This window comes from Vombatus ursinus, unplaced genomic scaffold (assembly GCF_900497805.2).
Source record: "Vombatus ursinus unplaced genomic scaffold, bare-nosed wombat genome assembly UNPS02010304.1, whole genome shotgun sequence".
In the NCBI taxonomy this organism is placed as follows: Eukaryota; Metazoa; Chordata; class Mammalia; order Diprotodontia; family Vombatidae; genus Vombatus; species Vombatus ursinus.
In genome coordinates this window covers 1,504,701-1,525,914 of record NW_020950082.1, presented here as the reverse complement: position 1 = coordinate 1,525,914, position 21,214 = coordinate 1,504,701, and the positions used below count along the sequence as shown (strand labels likewise).

The following is a 21,214-nucleotide window of genomic DNA, read 5'->3' as shown; positions in this document are numbered from 1 at the left end:
TATTTACTGCCTTGTAATATAGTTTGGGTTCTGGTACTGCTGAACTGCCTTACATTACATTTTTCCATTCATTTCTTTGAAATCTTAACCTTTTGTTTTTCCAAAGGAATGTTATTTTTTCTAACAGTAAAATGATTTTTTAGTAATTTAATTGGAATGACATTGAATAGATTAATTAGGTGAGATTGTCACTTTTATTATATTGGCTTTGCCTACTCATAAATAATATTTCTCCAATTATTTAAATCTGACTTTATTTGTATAAAGAGTCTTTTATAATTATGCTCATGTATTTCCTGGGTCTGTTTTGGCAGGTATAGTCTCAGGTAGTTTATACTGTCTACAGTTATTTTAAGTGGAGTATCTCTCCTTGCCGGGTTTTGTTGATGATATATAAAAATGCTGATAATTTTTGTGGCTTTATTTTATATCCTGCTACTTTGCTAAAATTATTAATTGTTTCAACTTATTTTAGTTGAATATGATTTTCTAAATATATCAACATATCACCTTCAAAAAGAGATAGTTTATTACCTCATTTCCCATTCTGATTTTTTCATTTCTTTCCTTTCTCTTATTGCTATTTCTAGCATATCTAAAATAATATTGAATAATATTGGTGACACATAGTGTAGTTTCCCCATTTATTACTTTTAATTAAATCTATTTTCAGCTTTAACTTTTTTTGAGATCATGATTGCTACTTCTTTTTTTTATATCAGCTGAAGCATAATAAATTCAATTCTGGATCTTTATTTTAACTCTGTGTGTATGTCTCATTTTTTGCCTATGTTTCTTGTATAAGATGTATTGTCAAATTCTGATCGTTAATCCATTCTGTTTTCTATTTCTGTTTTATGGGTAAATTCATCCCATTCACATTCAAAGTTATAATTACTAGTTATGTATTCCCCTCCATCCTATTTTTCCTCACTATCCTTCTTGCTCTCTTTACCCTATCCTTCCTAACATGTCTAATTTTTTTCTAACCACTATCTTGCCCTCCTATTCCTTATTCTACCTATCCCTCTAAGAGTCCTTCTGTTATCCTCACCCCTGACCCTCATAATTCTTAATCTACACAACCTTTTAAAAGTCCCTCCCTTATCCTATCCCCTTGCTCTCTTAATTCTTTATAAATTTAGATAGCTTTTTCCCCTTCTAGATGTATATATTATTCTCTCTTTAACCCGTTTCCAATGAAAGATTCTAGCACCACCAGCTTTCCACCCCCATTTGCTTCTTCTATATCTGTTCTTCCATTCACTCCTCATTTGTATGTGATAATTGCTCTTTTTTAGCCTCTTCCTACCCATTTTCATTATTTTTTTAATCAAACCATCTTACTCAGCTCAGCACAAGCCTTTCTTTCAAATTACCCAAGTGATGGCAGTCTTAAAATAACTGATAATATTTTCACATATAAGAAGTAACCAGTCTGAATTTATTGAGTCCCTTATAATTGGTCTGTCATGTTTACCTTATATTTCTCTTGAATCTTATATGTCAAATTTTCTATTTAGTTCTGGCCTTTTCGTCACAAATATCTGAAAGTTTTTCAGTTCATTGAATTTCCATTTCTTTTTGATTCAGGATTATACTCAATTTTGCTGGGTAAATTATTTTTGATCACAACTCTAGCTCTTTTGCCTTTCAAAATATTATATTTCAAGACTTACAGTGTTTTAATGTAGAAGCTGCTATCTCTTGTGTAATCCTGATTGTAGCTCCATGGTATTTAAATTGTTTTTACTAGTTGCTTGCAGTATTTTCTCCTTAACCTTGGAACTTCTAAACTTGACTGATATTCCTGTAAGTTTTCATTATGAGATCTCTTTCAGGTGCTGATTGGTGGATTTTTCTATTTCTATTTTGTATTTCTTGTTCTAAAACTTTTGGGCAATTTTCCTTAATAATTTCTTATAATATCGTATCCAGACTTTTTTTTTTATTGTAACTTTCAGGTGGTGCAATGAGACAATGATATTGTCTCTTCTTGATCTGTTCTCCAGGTCAGTGTTTTTCTGTTTTTTTTTTTGTTTGTTTGTTTGTTTTTTGCCTTTTTTTTTTTTTTGGTGAGGCAATCAGGGTTAAGTGACTTGCCCAGGGTCACACAGCTAGTAAGTGTCATGTGCCTGAGGCTGGTTTTGAACTTGAGTCCTCCTGACTCCAAGGCTAGAGCTTGTCCACAGTGCCACCTAGTTGCCCCCAGTGTTTTTCTAATAAGATATTTTGCACTCTCTTCTTTTATTTTTAGTTCTTTTGATTTTGTTTTATTATTTCTTGGTATCTTATGTCATTAGCTTCCCCTTGCTCAATTCTAGTTTTTGTGGAGTTATTTTCTTCCTTAAATTTTTGGATCTCTTTCCAATTGGTTGACTGTCTTCTCATTATTTTCTTGGATTGCTCTTGTTTTTTCCTAGTTTTTTCCTCAGTCTCTTTTATTTGATTTTTGAAGTCCTTTCCTAAGTTCTTCCAATAAATCTCTTTGGGCTTGTGACCATTTGATATTTCTCTTTGAGTTAGAAGTGACTTTTTAAAACTTAACTATCTTCCTCTGAATATAAATGCAGGTCTTCTCTATCTCCATAGTGGCTGTCTATGGTCAGGTTGTTTCTCCTTTGCTTACTCATTTTTATTTTGTTTTATTTTATTTTAAGCAGCTTATTATTGTAATTGGCCCTAGACCTATGGTGTGGGGAATGGTGCTCCAGTCCTTCTTACTGTTATTTTCTGAGCTCCAGGTTGGGGTAGGGGCAACCATGGGCACTCCTTTCCACCCCCCAAGCCTTAGCTAGTTTTCCCAGCCTTGGTGTCCCATAAACGCTCTTGTTCCCTGTGATCTCTCTTGTGACTATATTCTTCAGCTCTCTCTTCTGCCCTGGAACCAAAACGAGGAACTGGTTCTCCTGCAGGTACCCACAGCCAGCAGGGTCCCTGCAACTCTGTGTACTGCACTCAGGGAAAGTGTACTTGCTCCAGTCACAGCCTGGGGATTGTATCTAGTCAGCACATTTGGGTCTGGAGTCCCATGATTGTGGAAAGTCCTTCAATCTTCCCCTGCTATTTATCTGACCCCTATACTGTCTGTGAGGTGAAAATTCCTGAGACCTGACCCAGCTGTCTCCAGGTTTATTGTTTGTTGTTTTAGCAGAGTCTTCCAGGAGGTGTTTTCTTTTTATTCTGGTAGAACCTCTGGCCCTAGAGGTAGGGTCTGTCCTGAAGTCTTAAGAGGATAACTCCTTTACCCTGACTTTTATTTACTTCTGCCACTGTATGTTCACTTTAAAGTGATGTTCTGTCTTTTTAGTGGGAGAAATTTGGGGAGACTGGAATTTTCTGACCAACTCTGCCATCTTCCCAGAATCTCCTCTCAAAATTGGGAATTCTTTTGACAGTGTCCCCTAAAAGCCATATGATGTTGTAATAATGAAACATGAAAGTTATATCAAGTCTGACATTCTTTTAGGGGCATGTCCTCATTATCTTTCTTGAAGTTTATTCCTCTGATTTCTTCATCAAAGGTCACAATCCAATGAATATTTTGGTTTTGTAGCTGAGGATAGATAGCATATGCATCATGAGATTTTAAATCTGTGGCCATAGGTTTCTCATTCTGGGGGACATCAGATATAGAACAGAAGCAGATTTAAATTCTCACGCACACTGTCAAGAGATAATCACTTTCTTCAATTTCCACTTTGTTTATGACTCAGGAATCTCCCACAGAATTATGTAGTTTGAGATAAGTCTCAATGATCATCTCTTCAAATTTTATTATTTGTTTAGTAAAATACATTGTTCTGTGCAGGGATGTGTTGGTAAATGTTTAAAAATCAGCTCTCCAGAGGGAAAAATTGTACCTATGACATACTTTTTAGTGTAATCTTCATGACTAACGTTCTCTTCATCACTTTTATGTCTCATCAATTAAAAAAAACAAGTCTTGATTTGTAGCATTCAGAGGTTTCAGTGTTGTAAATGCACACATTGAAAATTTAAGAATCAGACTTATGAGGAACTGGATCCAGTATACACCGGGCACCTTACTTTTAATCTCCACAAACATCCTCTTTTGATGCCTAATCATAGTTTTGGGGAGACCCTGCATTCCCAAAGATGAAGTCAGAGGAACACAATCTCAGGTTGCTTCTACCCATCTAGAATAGAATGTGCTTGTTGTAAGGGCCACAGTTCTAGTTCACACCTTGACCACTCCTAACCAGAATATTGTAATAGCCTCCTAATTGTTTCCCTGACTCTGGTTTCTTCCCTTTCCAATCCACCCTCCATATAGTTGCCAAAATGATATTAACAAGTCACCATTCTGACCACGTCACTCACCTGGGCAAGAAGCTGTAGTGGATTCACTCTTGCCTCTTTGACCAAATAATGGTTCTTCTGCTGGGCCATTAAAGCCTTCACAATTCAACCTATTTTTTCCAGACTTATACATTCCTCTCCTGTACATACGCTATGGTCCAAACTGGATCTTTTGTCTCTCACATATGACATCCAATCTCTGGCCTTCATACAAGTTATTTCCCATGCCTAGAATGAATTCTCTTCTCAACTCTACGTCTTAGAATCCCTCTCCTTCAAAGTTCAACTTAAATCACACCTCCTATTTTATGGCTTCCTCATCCCCCCTGCATCTCAGGTCTCTGCCCCATTCCAACCTGAAACTACTTTTCTTCTACTATGTGTTTATTGTGAGTCTCTTATATAAGGACACATAATTGTTTTCCTTCAATAAGTTCTTTGAGGAGAGGGGCTATTTTATTTTTGTCTTTGTAACCCTAGTTCTAAGAACATTTTCATGTACAAAGTATCTCATATTTATTAGGCTTTTAATAATTTTTTTTTGTTTTAAAAAAAAAAAAAGAAGTAAGAAATAACAGAAAGCCTGAGTGCTGCATTGTTACCCAAAGGATTATGTGCTTCTCTTAAGGCAGGCTCAGATTGTATTAGTTTTTTTTTTTTTTGGTTGCCATATTTCACTTTTGATTCACTGCTGGGATTGAAATCCATTAAATGCCTCCAGTTCTTTTTCAGATAAAGTGCTTTTTAGTAGCAGTGACTCCTCCATCTTGTAGCTGTGAAGTTATTTTTTAACGCACATGCCAGTATTTCCTCTCTCTCTTTCTCTTTTTCTCTCTCGGTCTCTCCTCTCATCTCTTTTCCTCTCCCCTCCCCCCCATCCAGGTTCTATCTACCCATTTATTTATCTATCTATCTATATGGAAGTAGGGAGAAGGTTAGTATGTTATTGTGATTATATCAACTTTTACAACTCTCTCTGTCAATCTTTTTACTTATTAGGTTGCTTACTTATTTAAATTTCTTTTCTTTTTCTTTTTTTGTTTAATTGTGAACTTACAATCAAGTTTCTTAAATTAAGAGGCAGATTGACATAATGGAAAGGGCATTGGATTTGGAGTCATTAAGATCTAAATTCAAATTCTGCCTTAGACATTTACTGGCTTTGTGATCCTGAACAAGTCATTTAACCTCTCTCACCCTCAGTCTCCTCATCCGTAAAATGGGGAAAATAATAACAACTATCTCAGATATCATATATATACTTATGTATTTCTTATCCTCCCCCTTAGAATGCAGGCTCCTTGAGGGCAGGGACTACTTACTTTTCCTTTGTATATCCTGCTTTTAGAACAATGTTTTACTATGGTAAGCATTTAATAAATGCTTATTGGTTGATTGATTAATCTTCAGGGATTCAGAGGGCTAGGATCTTTCTGTATGTCAGGATTGTTATCAAATTATTTTTGCCTTGGATGCCAAAAAAAAAAGGAAGAAAGAAAGGAAAATTGATTATTTGGAATTATTTAATACCTGAATAAAAGGAATTCAACTCTACCATTTCATGTAATTTTACCTTCCTAGGATTTTCTCTGAGCGTCGTTAGGGAACCATTCTCAGTAAAATTTTCTTCCTTTATTTTTCTCTTCTTTATATAGAGCCATGTCATGCCTAATTTTTTTATTCCACTCAGTACTCTTTCTGGAGTTTGTCATCTTTTATATTATTCTCATCACTAATTCCCTCACTCATTACATTCCTTTGGTGCCCCATCTCTCCACTCCATAAAGGCTTTTGCCTTACTCCAGTTCACACTTAAAGGTCAAAAGTTCCTTCTACCCAGGGAAGAAGCAAAGAGCTAGACATTCTCTTCTCCCCAGGTAACTGTTTTATCATGCCTATAGCTCTGCTGCACTGCCCTGGGGGCATAGGCAACTTGCCAGTTGCAGAAATATCCTGGCATGGGTCCAGTTCATTTCAAAGCTTGGAAGCACTAGTAGGGCATATTTCTATCATTATATTATTTTGACCAAATATTAGAAATGGTATATTTTCAGCTGTTATTTTTCAACATTACAGGAAATGGGTAAAGTTTCCCAGGAAATAGAATAGGGCATATAGAAACAAATTTATTATTGATATTATGTTCAGGTTTTAAAGGCATCGGTTTCTCTATGGACTCTTCTAGTTTTCAAGGTATATAAAAGCCTAGAGTCAATACTTCATGGATTCAGGTGTTCTGTAAGAGCTGCTCAATTTTCTAGGCTTTGAATCAAGATTTGCTGAAAAAAACTGAAAGAAATCTGTGCTCTGAGGAGGGAGAGAAGAGAAAAAGAGAATCTAGAAAAGGTTCTTTAGTCTTCATTCTTCTGAAATAAGTAGGAAGAGGTTTTTTTTTTTTTTTCCCAAGTCATACGATCATAGGGGCATAGGACCAGAAGGGGATCTTAAGGATACTCTAATCTCCCAAATGCTACAGAAGAAAAAACTGAAATGAGTTGTCTAAGGTGACATAGATAATGTCGTACAGTCAGAATTTGAACCTACATCTTTCAAATTCAGTTTTCTATCTACTCAATGAACTAGGCTTCTATAAAATTGCATTGCTATAGCTGGAATTGAGATGGTGTCTAGCCTCAGCTCTGTAAAATAGAAGGTTAATGGTCAGCCCAATAGGGTGAGTGAGGGAGGCCAACTACAGCGAAAGTGATCATACAAAAATAATAGCTAATGTTTATATAGCACTTTTATATTCTCAACAACCCTGGAAGGTAGGTGATATTATTCTCCCCAGTTTACAGTTGAGGAAACTGAGTCATACAGAGGTTAAATTACTTATCCAGGATCACATGGCTTTTAAGTATATGAGGTTACATTTGAACTCAGGTCTCCCTGACTCCAAGTCCAGTGTTTTAACTACTGTGCCACTTAGCTACAAAACAGGAAGCCAGCCTAGCAAACTCAAGTTGACTAGCCAAGAGAACACAGGGGTGTGTGTGTGTGTGTGTGTGTGTGTGTGTGTGTGCGCGCGTGTGCGCGCGCGCAAGGTCATTGAAAACAAGGACTGTTTCATTTTTCTTTTTTGTAACCCCAGCACCATGCCTGGCGCATAGTATATGTTTAATAAATGCTTTTTGATTGGTTGGTTATGTATATTTATTCCAATAAGGAAATGCTAGAAGAATAATGGAGCTGTGCATAGCTGAAGTTTCTATAGGATATCAAGTTGACTAGGGTTATCCTCAAATGTTAACTTAGGGAACTCCATTAGTACATTAACTGGGCTAGACAGTTTGGGAAATACACCTTTGCATCTGTTTCCAGAATTGACTGCTTTGCTCTTTGTTTCTGTAGCAGGTGAAAGATGAAATACAGAACAAAAGTTTGAGGTTCCAAGTATATTGAGTTATGAAGCAATACATGCCAGTTGCCTAACAAATTGGGAACAGTAACCTTCCTCAGCTTTGTTACTGGATCCCAAATACAGAGGGAGACAGATTTTTATACATTGAAAACAATTAATCAAATGAGGCTAATTAATTGAAAGAAAACAACCAGGATACAACATTAAATAATCTGATTTCTAATTGGAGGAAAGATTAGGGACTTCCCAAGTTGGGAGAAAGAGAGTGAACAAGAACAGTTTCCTGAAATCAGAAAGAGAGGTGTCCCACTGCCCCCACATGTCTGTATTTAATAAAAGGAGCAAGGAAACAATAATTGATTGATCAGTGTGAGGCCAGTTTTGAGATAATATATATATGGGTTGCTTGAGACATACAATTGTGAAAAAAAACACTACTTGTATCACTCTTCAGACTATATTGGGTTTTTGGTCAGCATAAATTAGGTCCATAGTCAAGGGTGCTCAGTATTTGAGGCTTGACTTCTGTATTCCTGACCCTGGACATTGATACTAATAAAAGCCCTTGCAGCTGATTAAAGAGAAAGGTTAGAACCCTCCCTGCATCAGGAACAATTTAATATACAAGTTAAAACTGCTACTCTAGTCATTTCTTCAAACTTCTGCACTAGGCCCAATTTTCATAGTGTTCTTATATTGTCCACTTAAGCTTCTCTCTCAACAAACATTAATGATTTACTTTTTTAATAATTGACTTTTTTAAATTAACAAATCTATTGTCATATATATGCATGTATATGTATGTGTATGTATATAAACATATAGATATATAAATCTCTCATTCTGCACCCTGAATCCTTCACTATGTTTTACCATTAGTCTTCTGGGATAAAGGATGGTCATTACATTGATTATAGTTCTTAACTGCTTTCAAAGTTGTTTGTCTTTACAATATTGTAAATTACAAAATTACAATTATAACAAAATTGCAAAAATTACAAAATTGTAAATGTTGTTATTCTATGAGTTTTTCCTCCTGATTCTGCTTGTTTCATTCTATTTCAGCTTATAATTTCTGTATTAGAGACTTTAAGTCTCTGACCTCTTTCTCTAAGAAATTCCTATCTGTTCCTCTCCTTGCTTCTACTCCCCTCTTTCCCTCTTTTAGTGTTGTTTTTTTTTTCCCCTCAGGATTGGAGTAGCAATATAATATGTTTAAAATTGAGGACATTAGTTCTCATAGTGGAGCAACCTTTTTTTCACCTTTTTACTAGAATAAAAGGTATCAGATGTGGGTTTTGAACCCACGTCTTTTTGACTGTCAGATAAGCTGACACTTAACTTGCTTTATGACTCTGAGAAAGTCATTTAAATCCTCAGTGCTCTAGCCCACTCTTTAAAACTAAGTTGCAGAGAGGGCATTGATCTGCACTGGTAGAATAAGTTTCCTGACCTGGGAATTCCCAATCAATGGAATCACAGATCCAATTTTTATTCTGTATATAATATATTTGAGAGGATATGTTGCATAGTAGATAGAAGCAGCCTCAGAGTCAATAAAGAGCAGGAAATCCTGCCTCTGAATTATACTGGCTAAGTGACTCTGAGGAAGTCCATTAACTTCACCCTATTGTTGTTATGATGTTGTTTCAGTTGTGTTCGACTCTTTGTGATCTTTTGTGGGGTTTTCTTGGCAAAGACACTGGAGTGCCATTTCCTTCTTCAGATCATTTTATAAATGAGGAAACTAAAGCAAACAGGGTTAAAAGACTCGCCCATGGGTACACAGCTAGTAAGTGTCTAAGGCCAGATTTGAATTCAGGGGGATGCGTCTTCCTGACTCCAGGCCTTGCATCTATCTACTATGCTACCTAGCTGCCCCCATAAGTATGTAATTTTTCAGTCATGTTGAGATCCTAGAAACTCTCAAAGACTAAGTTAAAGAATAGTTGTTGGTCTGTATTTATAGAGAGACTTCTTTCACATCCACTGATGAAATTACAGGTCTGGATCTATATATCTACATGTGAATATGTGTGTACAATATTATATCCAGAGTAACATATCTAAATTTCATTTCGGGAGTCAGCTCTTAGATAAGGAAAACATTTTGTTTCCTGCACTGGGAAATTGAGCCCTCTTATGTAGGTAGACATATTTTCCAAGATTCTATGTTTTTCCTGGCTGGGACTGCATATTTAATTCACTGGAGTTTATGCCCTTGCTCTAACTTTACCTTTTATGAATAGATGAAGACTGTTAAAAATACCTAAAGGAGTTTCTGCCAAGAGTACAGTTTCTCCTGGGAGTGAAAGATAAGGTGGTTAAACAGAATCACTTGGGTGTGCTCAATTGATGCAACATGGTAGATGTCTCTTAGGCAGAAGAGAGCTAATTGCAAGGATGTTTCTTATCTGTGAAATAAACCTGTTATAGATTATTTGTTCCACCAGGAAGATGCTATATGGTATCATCAACATAGATGAGTTGATTCAGAAATAAAGGACCAAGACTTAGGTTTAAAGATTTAAAATACCCCTCCCCCCCACACACAACCAAAATCAAATATCATCTTCTGTCCCTCCACAAACAAGTTTCTTGTCTCTGTCAATGATACCAACATTTTCCTAGTCACTTAGTCTTGAAACCTTGGAGAGATCTCTGACTTCTTCCCCATTTTCTCCTTTGCCTCCCAAATTCAATAAATCAAATTTTATCGTGGATATGAAATTTGACTTTGAATCTAGAGTTAACATGTCAGGAGAGCCTCATGTCCCTACTAGTAATTTTAAAACTTTGTTTAGCAAGATGGAAACCAACAAAGAATCCTTTAAAATTATGTTTCTTTAAAAAATGCTGCTATTATTACCACTAAAGAAATTCCATGGAGCATTCAGAAATCCCTTAGAAGCCTTTATTGCATGCTAAGTCCCTGACTGAAGGGTTTGGAGATGAAAATTGCTTTTGGCTTTCGGCGAAGATAGCCTCTAGGGGAAAATGCACCAGAGAACAGAAGGCCAGTGATGAATTCCATAGATCCACAGGGGTGCCCTCCCCCCTTCTTCCCCCATGGTTTTGCATCTGGACATAAATCCTGTTGTGTAAGGAAGAAACTCCCATCTGTAGCTCCTTCTGAATTTTCTGATCACAATTTTTTAAGGGGAAAACAAAATAAGAAAACCCCTCCACCATCTGCTCTCTCAGCTGTAGCTCCTTCTCTTTCCAGAATTCTCTCACTTTGACAGTCAAAGTGCATAGCAATGCAGTACCATTGGTTGCATTGGGCCCTATGACAACTACAGCCAAAAAATCTACTGACAAAAAACAGCAAAGGGAAGAAGCATAGATGACCCAAGGTAAACCTAGTTTTAAGCAAACGTAGTAAAAGAACATCTGGATCTGGATCTTTAATTTGGAAGTAAATCATTTCCTTTCCTTTACAAACCAATTTTTTTTCAGGAACCCTGGCCCAAATCTTACAATCATTTTTTTTTTACTTATTTCTCTCTTTCAGTCTTCAAATATTTAGTCTGACCAAAAAATTCTGTTGATTCTTGCTTTGAAAAATCTCTGTCATATCTATCCTTTTCTCTCTATCCCACTGCCACCACCATAGATTCATATTACCTGCTTCTTGGCATATTTCTTAATCTTAGTGCCTTTCTCCTTAATCTATGCTGTATATAACTTCTACATGGTCATTTGCACATTAAGTTACCCATTAGATTATGTGTTCCTTGAGCAGGGACTGGTTTTTATGCCTCTCTTTATATTTCCAGCACTTAGCATAGTACCTGGCATATAGTGGGTGCTTAATAAGTGCTTATTGACTTGACTAGCTGCTCTCTGGGCCTCCACATTGTCCTCCAATCCATCCTGCATAAGGTCACCACCAGGATAATCTTCTCTAAAATTATTTAAATCATTCATGCCCACATCTTCTAAGAAACCTTCCTTGACCACTTCAGCCCTCTTTGATTTCCCTCTGCTTTTCATTCAAAAATTATTTCTTGTATTTATCATACATTTAAGTGCTTAATCATATATATTGTGTTTTACTTTTTGTATCTAAGCTGCAATGACGCATACAACTGTGCTTTGTAAAACAGCATAAGAGAAGCAAAGACAGCATGTGCCCTGAAATAGAAAATGGTACCATGGCAAGAACTTGCTAAACTCAAATATTCTCTTCAGCAGACTCTTCCACCAGACCTGGCTCCTTCCCACTTTCCCTTGTTCAGTTTGTTTATCCTGATGAAGATTTTGCTTTATGCTTTTGGTCCTGCCTTTTGCTTTATTCAAGACTGATATCTAAGACTGCTCTTTAGCATACCCAACACACTGAACCTTATTTCCAGTTCACTCTTTCTTCTTATTCTCAGGCTAGGACACACATCTGCTAAACATCCCAGATCTGCTTATTATTTATGTGACCATGGGCAATTTGTTTATTCACTCTGGACCTCACCTTCTCTCCAATATTAAAAATAAATAAATGAGTAGGTTAAATTATATGGCTTTTGATGTCCCTTTCAGTTTCACTGAGGTACCATGGGATAATAGAATGAGTTCAAATTCTCACTACCTATGTTCAGAGTCTCTCTTTACCACCAGGATTTTGGGGAAACCATTTAATACCTTTAGCCCTTAGCATCCTCATTTCTAAAATAAGGGGGTTTATTACATAACCCCTAAGATTTCTTTCAGTTTAATATCCTGTAATCCTCCAACATTAGTCCTGCCTCTCCCTTCCAAAACAGGCTGGATGGGATGATTTACTCTAATGAATGTAAATTGAAACTCAAAGCCTACTTGCAAGGGACTCTCTTCATTGGTGAAGGTTGATTACTCAATATTCCATACATGTATGAAGAGTGGGTTTGGTGAAAACTTGAGGGAAGAGAGATATTGTTCTTTTGGCTTCTGGCTTTGGGAGAAAAGACATAGTGATTACAGATTCTCGTTGAAGGGAGGCAGAAAAAACAAACATGTAGAGGAGCTGGCACCTTAGTTATATTCCTTTCTCTGTCTTTCTATACTAGAGACTTCTGGTGAGATCTGGGTCGGTCTCTGTCTCTCTCTGTCTCTCTCTGTCTCTCTCTCTGTCTCTCTCTCTCTCTCTCTCTCTCTCTCTCTGTCTGTCTCTCTCTGTCTCTGTCTCTCTCTCCCCCCACTTCTTCTCCTCTGTCTGTCTTTCTCTGTACCTGTCTCTCATCTGTCTCAGTGGGAGAGCTCACCAACTCTGGATTGCGTGGTGTATTTTCATCTGTGTACCTTCTCTGATTTTTCTTTGCTATCGGTTTGGATAATTTTAATTGCTATTAGCTACGTGTCTTTGTGGAACTGGCAATTTGGTAAGAAGGGAGCCAAGCCTTGGATATAAAACTTGGGGACACCTTCCCCATTAAGGTAGTATGATAAGAAATTCAGCTTGAACCTAAATTAGACTAATTAGAGTTTCCCCTAGACTAACAATATGGGGGTGGGGCAGATAGCACTAATTCTAGCCAGGTACTTAATCTCTCTGAGTAGAACAGAGTGACCAGCCTGTAGTAGCAATCTCCTGCTAGCCTTCCTGGCATGAATCAAAGTCTCCCTTGGAGAAAGATGAGAGGAGTAGTCTCTAGTGCTATCTATTCATGCCTTCCTGCAAGCCACATCTATACAGACCCACTTGGACAAAAATAACCTAACCAGACAACACCTTCTTTTACATTTAATATGTGTTAGCATTGTTGCCATATCTTGTTAGCTACTTAAAAGTGGAGACCATACCTTGCAGTCAATTCCTTCCTAGATATTCATCAAGCATGTATTGTTTGTGTTTCTTCTGTATCCTATGCCTGGTACAGTTGGACATAATCAATACTGCTGATTTTTTGATTCATTGAAGCTTTCAAATCGTGAGAGCAGATAGATGGTGTAGTGTATAGAGCCCTTGGACTGGAATAAAGAAGTCTTGAGTTCATACCTGGCCTCAGACACTTACTAGCTGTGTGACACCAGGCAAATCTATTAACCACTGTTTGCCTCAGTTTCCTCAACTGTAAAATGTGGATAATAATAGCACCTGCTTCCTGAAGCTGTTTTGAGCATCAAATAAAATAATATTTGTAAAATTGCACAGAGCCTGGCACATTGTAGGTGCTTTATAAATGCTTATTTCCTTCCTAATAACTGTCTTCCCTAGAACATCTAAAGTATGATTTAATTTGCCGACAATCACTGATTAAGCCTACTTTGAAAAATACACTGTATGATATAAAGCACCACATAATATAAAATAACTTGTGTCCACTTCTGATAATTTTTCCTAAAAGTTAAAAATAAGAGCTAGAGCTAAAGGCAACTGAAATGATGAGGGAATCCTATGCATGGAAATAGTCTAAAAGGATGAGGAATCTTCAGGTTGGAAAGATGAAGATTTGAGGATATGTGATCAAAGTTTATACCAGGAGTGGGGAAGAAAGAGTAAAAATGACCTCATTTCTAAATTTTCTGCCTAATAGAAATAGGACGTATTTCTTGAAGCTTTTTAGAGACAGTTTTAAGATAAAAATGTCTGTACCTTTCACGGGAGATAGTATCCACAGTAACCTTATGAAAGAGGCAGGGTGGCTGTTTCATTCACAGAGATATTGTAAAGAAAACACTTTGTAAATCCAAAAAAAAAAGAGGGATATGGAAATGGGAACAATCATTATGAAGGGGAAGAAAAACAGTAGATTGATAGCCAGCAGAACTGGGGTCTAGAACCAGCTCTATGATGACTAGCTGTGTTATCTCGGGCACATAATTCAAATGAGATGGAAGGTTCTTTAACTGGGAGTTTCCTGTATCAATGAAATCCCGGGGCTTTTCCATTGATTTGAAAATAAACCAATGAAATAAAATCATTTTCCATCCAAAATTCTTGTTTTCTTGGATTTATACAATTAATACAACTTGAATTAACACAATTAATACAATCTAGGAATGAGATCATCTAGAGAATGTTACCCTAAATGCTGGTTGGCAGCTTCTCAGTTGGCATACTCTCAGAGTTGCCCAGAATACTGAAAGGTTAAATGATTTCATCAGAGATATGCAGCTAGTAGGTGTCAAGAGGTAGAACCAGAGGCCAGTTATTCCTGGCTTTCAGGCCAATTCTCTTTAGACTTCACATCTACTATATGCAAAGCACTCAGTAAAAAGGTTTTGTTTTGTTTTTAATATAAAGGAATTATATCATCCAACTTCTTCCTATGGAACTCTGAATTACAAAAGAGCTTAAGCAAACACCTCAAAATAATGGGACTTGGATTTGGCTAAGCCCAATTTATGTCCTCTTGGCTGAAAGAGTTTATTTGTCATTCAGCACTTGTGTGATAAAGAATTTCTGCTTTTTTTTTTGAAGTATTAAAATTAGGCATAGGAAAGCTTATCTGCCTCAACCAGGTGGCATGATGAATAGAGTGCTAGATGTGGAATCAGGGAGATCTGGGTTCAAATCCTCAAGCACTCACTAGCAGTGTGACTCTGGGCTAGTCACTTTTTTTTTTTTTGCCTCTATTTCCTCATATATAAAGTAGAGATATTAAAAGCCTCTGGGCAAGTCACTTAACTTTTTTGTGCTTCTGTTTTCCTCATCTATAAAGTATAGATACTAATAGCACATACCTCCCAAAATCATTATGAGGATCAGATGAGAATACAGATAAAGTGCTTTGCAAACTCTAAAGTATCATATAAATGCTAGCACTTGTCATAAAATTTTCACTGACTCCATTCCCTGGTTTATCAGAGCCAGTCGGTTCAACTTTAAATAGCTTGGTAAAAGTTAGCTCTGTGATGCTGTTTAGAAGCCTAATCATAGCCAACCTATGTTTCAACTGCATACTTTCAGTGGTAAATGGGGCTCTGTGAAAATGTGGATATATCAAACTGAGTCTGTCAGTTCCTCTCAGAAAACAGTTACTAGCTAATTTTCTAACCAACCAATAAATATTGAGAATTGACTTTGTGTGTAGAAGACAAACAAGAAAAAGGGAAAAAGGAAAACCCTGTTTAGAGAGCCCCAACATCTGATCTGATGTCCTAACAAAAGGCCTAGAACCAGCTACTTGTCTGTAAGGTCAAAATAAGCAACAAATTAGACCAAAAGTAAAGAGATAAAGATAAGATGACTGCCATTATAAACTCTCCAACTTTACCTGTGTAAATAAGCAAAGGGACTCTGAAAAACAGGAATGGGCAACAGTAAAGACATTGACCATGACTATTAACATTACTAGAAAAGTTCAATCAGTATATAATTAGCATGAGGAAGAAGACAGAGTTCTTAGACCAATTTAGCTAACTTGTATCAAACTTAGAGTATAAGGTTATTTGCAAATAAAAATAAAAATTTTAAAATTTAAAAGCCATGGAATAGATTAACAGTATGATAAGCAATATTACCTTAACAAAACATCAGAAAGCAAGGGAGAAAACCACACTGCAAAAAGTATGGTGTGAGTTCCTGTTAAATTATATTTTTATGAGAACATATTTAGATGGGACTATAAGGCATATAGCAAATATATCTGATATGTAATAGGTCTGTCAGCATCTTTATGGTGATCTATCCTCATTTCAAAAAAGGTGACATCACTGTATTTGCACTCTCCTACCACCATATCTAATGTACAATGTAAAGACAGAGTCGCATTGGAGGCAACACAATTTTAAAGGCTCTTGGCATTTAATTCTCAGAATGAAAAGGAATACATTCAACGCATTTACCACAATAAAATCAACAACAACAACAAAATAACATCTGTAAGTACCAGTCAATCAGTATACATTTATTAAGCTCCTACTATGTGCCAAGACCTATGTTATGCTCTGAGGATACAAACAAAGACAAAAGACATTCCTTGTTCTCCTGGAGCTGTAAACAACTATATAAAAATTACATATGGGATAAATTGGAAACAATCAATAGAAGCAAGGCACTAGTTTAAAAGATATTGGGAAAGTGTTCCTGCAGAAGGTGGGATTTTAGTTGGGATTCGAAGGGAGCCAGGAGGTGGAGATAAGGAGGCATTGCATTTCAGGTTTGGAGAAAAGTCACTGACAATGCCTTGAGTTGGGAGATGGAGTGTGTTGTTAGAAGATTGAGTATACTGTTGCAGTCAGGAGATAAGTGTGTTTTTAGAAGAGCTATAAGGAGGCCACTGTCATGGAATCACAGGATTTGCGGTATGTCTGTTTGGAGCAGTGTGGTATAAGTAGACTGGAAAGGAAAGGCAAGTGTCAGGTTAGGAAGGACTTTGAACACCAAACAGAGGATTTTATTTTTGATTTTAGAGGTGATAGGGAGCCACTACTTTCTGACCTCTATAAACTCTTTATAGAAATGGTTTGAGTATTCATTGAAGTCACCTTTAATGAAAAGTTAAGAAGGAAATAGGCAGGGCTTTGCAGGCAATTTTCTACATCAGGCCATGTTATAAAGTCACGCAATTGATAGAGATGTTTGTTTTTATTGATAAATTGTATTTTAACATAGCCAACTAAGACAAACAAATGTGCAAACCCAAAAGAAAGTATCTTTCTATTGAACAGATAAACAAAAGAACATAAGAGGGATTGTGATTGATAGGACATATCATTGTACTTTTCTGTAATTTTTTTTCTAGAGTTAACTAGAGCTGTTGTTGTTTTATGTGAGGAGCAGCTAGGTGGAGCAGTGGATAGATCTCTAAGTCTAGAGTTGAGAAGACCTGAATTCAAATTTGGTCTCAGATATTTACTGTGTGACCCTGAGCATGTAACTTAGCCTGTTTACCACAGTTTCCTCTTCTGTAAAATGGGATAATAAAAGCACCTATTGTGTTGTGAGGATCAAATATGATAATAATTGTATAGAACTTAGCACAGTACCTGGCAGCATAATAAGTGCTATATAAATGTCAGCTATTGTTGCTAATATTATTTTCATTCATATAATTGCTGTCCATGTGTAGTTTTTTTAATCTACTTTCTTGCTCCCGCATCACTTCATGTCTTCCCATACTCTTTGAAAAATTCATATTTGTCTTTTCATGGCAAAACAATATTCTGTTACACTCATCTATCACAGTTAATTCAGCCATTCCACAGTCATTGAGTATGTAGCTTTTTTTTTTTTACCCTACTTTGGGCTCTCACAAACAGCACTGCTCTAAATACATTTATATAAATAGAACTTTTCTTCTTTTCATTAACCTCCTTGGGGTTATTAACCTAGTAGTAGGATCATTAAGTGAAAGGATAGGAAGAACTTTGTAACTTTGCTTGCATAATTCCATAATGCTTTCTAAAATAATTGAACCGACTCACAGCTCTGCCCAAAGCAAACTAATCTGCTTGCCTTCCCAAAATCCTGCCAGAATAGAACATTTTTAATTTTAATTGCTTTTGCATTTTTTGGTCATTAGCAATTTTGAATATTTTTTCTAGTGGCTATGTACTTAATAAATGTTTAATTGAATGAATTAAATTGTTGTTGATAATTATTTTTTCCTCCAAAATTGACTTCATATACTCTGAACAATTATCTATTGGGCTATGACTTTTAATATTATATATGTTTAATGAACATATTTTTTCATTTTTCTCCAATCTGGATCTTTTTCTAGCTGTATTGTTTTTATTTGTGCAAATGCTTTTAAAATGTTTATATAATTTAAATTGTTAATTTTAAAGCTCCAAACAATAGAAATATTTCATATTGATGGTAACCTTCTCTAGATGATCCCATTCACAGATTGTATGAACTATATTAATTCATGTTGTATTAATTGCATAAATCTAAGAAAATTATAAAACCTCTCCTTGCAAACCCTGGTATGGATAAAATAATTGCTGTAAACACAGTGAAAAAATAAAGTGAATATGTAGGTAGATGAGCAACCTGTGCATTCATCTATTGATAAATCTACCTGGACAATTAATAACTTCAGTAAAGTTGCAAGCTATAAAATAAATCCATATAAATCATCATGCTATGCATTTTACAAACACTGAGTCTATCAACAAGCATAAGAACTATGTGAATACAACTACAAAACCATGTTTATGGAAATAAAAACATCCAAATAATTGGAGGCATATTAGTTGTTCCTAGGTAGGCCAAACCAATATGATAAAAATTATGATACTAGTAAAATGTATTTATTCAGGACTATACAATTCAAAATGATCAAAGATTACATTGCAGAGTTAGAAAAAAATGGTAATGAAATTCATCTAGAAGACAAACTGTTCCTCCAGGTTCTCAAGGGAAATAATTTTAAAGGTGGAAAAGGAGGCAGTAACTTCAAAGTGTACTTTGAAGCAGTAACCATCAGAATAGTTTGGTATTGGTTAAGAGAGAGGTTGATTAGTGAAACCACAAAAGGTATACTATAATATACTATAGCAAATGAACCTAGTATTTAATTAACATAGATACCCCAAGCATTGGTATAAAAACTAATTTTTCCCCACAGTCTCCTGGAAAAACTAGAAAGTAGTCTGGCAGAAATTAGCTTTAGACCAACATCTTATACTGTATAACAAAGCTAGATCCAAAAAGATTCATGACAGAGATGCAAATTAGAAGAACAAGGAAGAAATGTCCTTCTAGATCTATGGATAGGGGAAGAGTTCATGACCAACCAAGCAATAGAAAAGATAACAGAAGACAAAATAGACAATTTTGATTTCATAAACTTGAAAATTTTGGTACAAAGAAAACCAATGCAGTCAGAAGAAAAACAGTTATGTTGAGGGAAAAATTTTTTGCAGCAAGTTTCTTTGATAAAGGCTTCATTTCTAAGGTATATAAGGATTTGATTCAAGGTTGTAAAAATAAGAGCCATTCTCCAAGTGTTAAATGGTTAAATGATTTGAAGAGGCATTTCTCAAAGTAAAATATTCAACCCATTAAGAACCATGTGAAAATGATCCAGGTAAATAATAATTAGGAAAATGCAAATTAAAGCAACTCTGAGGTCTTTCTTCAGATATAGCATATTGTCAAAATTGACAAAAAAGGAAAATGACAAATTTTGGAGGGGCTGTGGGAAAATAGATACATTAATGTATCTTGGGTAAAGCCATGAATTGATATAACCATTCTGCAAATTAATTTCCAACTATGTTCAAAAAGTCACTAAACTGTGGATACTCTTTGACCCAGTGATACCTCTATTAGGCCTATTCCCTCAAGAAACCAAAGAAACAGGCAAAAAGCCTATCTGTACAAAAATGTGTAATAGTTCTTTTTGCAGCAGCAAGGAACTGGTAATTAAAGGATAGGGTACTCATTTTTGGTGAATGGATGGATAAATTATTGCATATATATACATATGTATGTGTGTGTATATATATATATATATAGATAGATAGATAGATAGATAATATGATAGATTACTATTGTGCCAGAAGAAATGATGAACCCGTAAGAATGGGTTCAGAGAAAAAGTTTATATGAATTGATACAGAACGAAATGAAAATAAACAGAATTTTTTTCATTTTAAAGACAAACGACTTTGAAGTCCTTAATAATTCTGATCAATGTAGTGATCACCCATGCTTTTAGAGGGCTGATGATGATATATGCTATTCGCCTGCTAACAGAGAAGTGCTGAATTCAAGATTCCAGATGAGAAATTCATTTTTGAATATGGACAATGGGGTTATTTGTTTTGCTTGCCTATGCATATTTGTTATAGGAATTCTGTTTTTGTTTTCTTTTTAACAGTGGAAGTTAGGTAGAGGAAGAAAAGTGCTTCTTAATGCAAAATTAAATTAAATTAAAGGAAATAAATGCACCATGGACAGGTACATAAACTGAACTGGGTCCAGAACCATGTAGGAAGAGATGGTGTTGTAATACTTCTGGGAAATTTGTCATAGTTTTCAAGTATTTTATATTCCCCACTGATGCAAAAATCCATTTCTTCAACACTAATCTTTTTCTAATGATTCTATGGGTTTGCAAATCTTTGAAGACCATAATCTCTAAAAAGTTAAAATTGCAAATAATCCCAATAGCAATAAAAAGGTGAATGATGGGATACAGGCAAGTCATATGTTATCAATGATGACTCGTGTGCAAAAAGTTTTATAAAATCCATTATCAAGGGCATGTATGACCAGAAAAGGGGACAAAAGGATCATAGTGTATCTGAAAACAGTTTTCATTATACTGAATAGGTCCTCTATGGATGATTTATAAGAAAACATCAACTATTGTTGTAAAGGATGAGAACATGAAGATGGGTTGCCATGGATCTATCTAAGCAAGGGCACTAATTTTGTTCTATTAGCATTAATTTCTTATAGGTCTAGATATATGGACTTTTTTCTTGGTTGTTTATCTTGACTACATTGCAAAGGGTTTTGAAATAAGCAAAAAGATAGCTTGGTGTTTGCATAATCTTGTGTTCAGGTTCCATATTAGTCATTACTACTAATCTTGTACTTTCTTAATTACTCAGGCAACAGAAATATCTTCATAATATGTGAAGCTGTATATA

General features: G+C 35.6%; 1 protein-coding gene across 1 annotated transcript in view; it reads left to right on the top strand.

Moving 5' to 3' along the window:
* Positions 1-21,214, top strand: part of ITGBL1 (integrin subunit beta like 1) — a 365,992-nt gene that overhangs the window by 5,929 nt on the left and 338,849 nt on the right. The window lies entirely within an intron of this gene.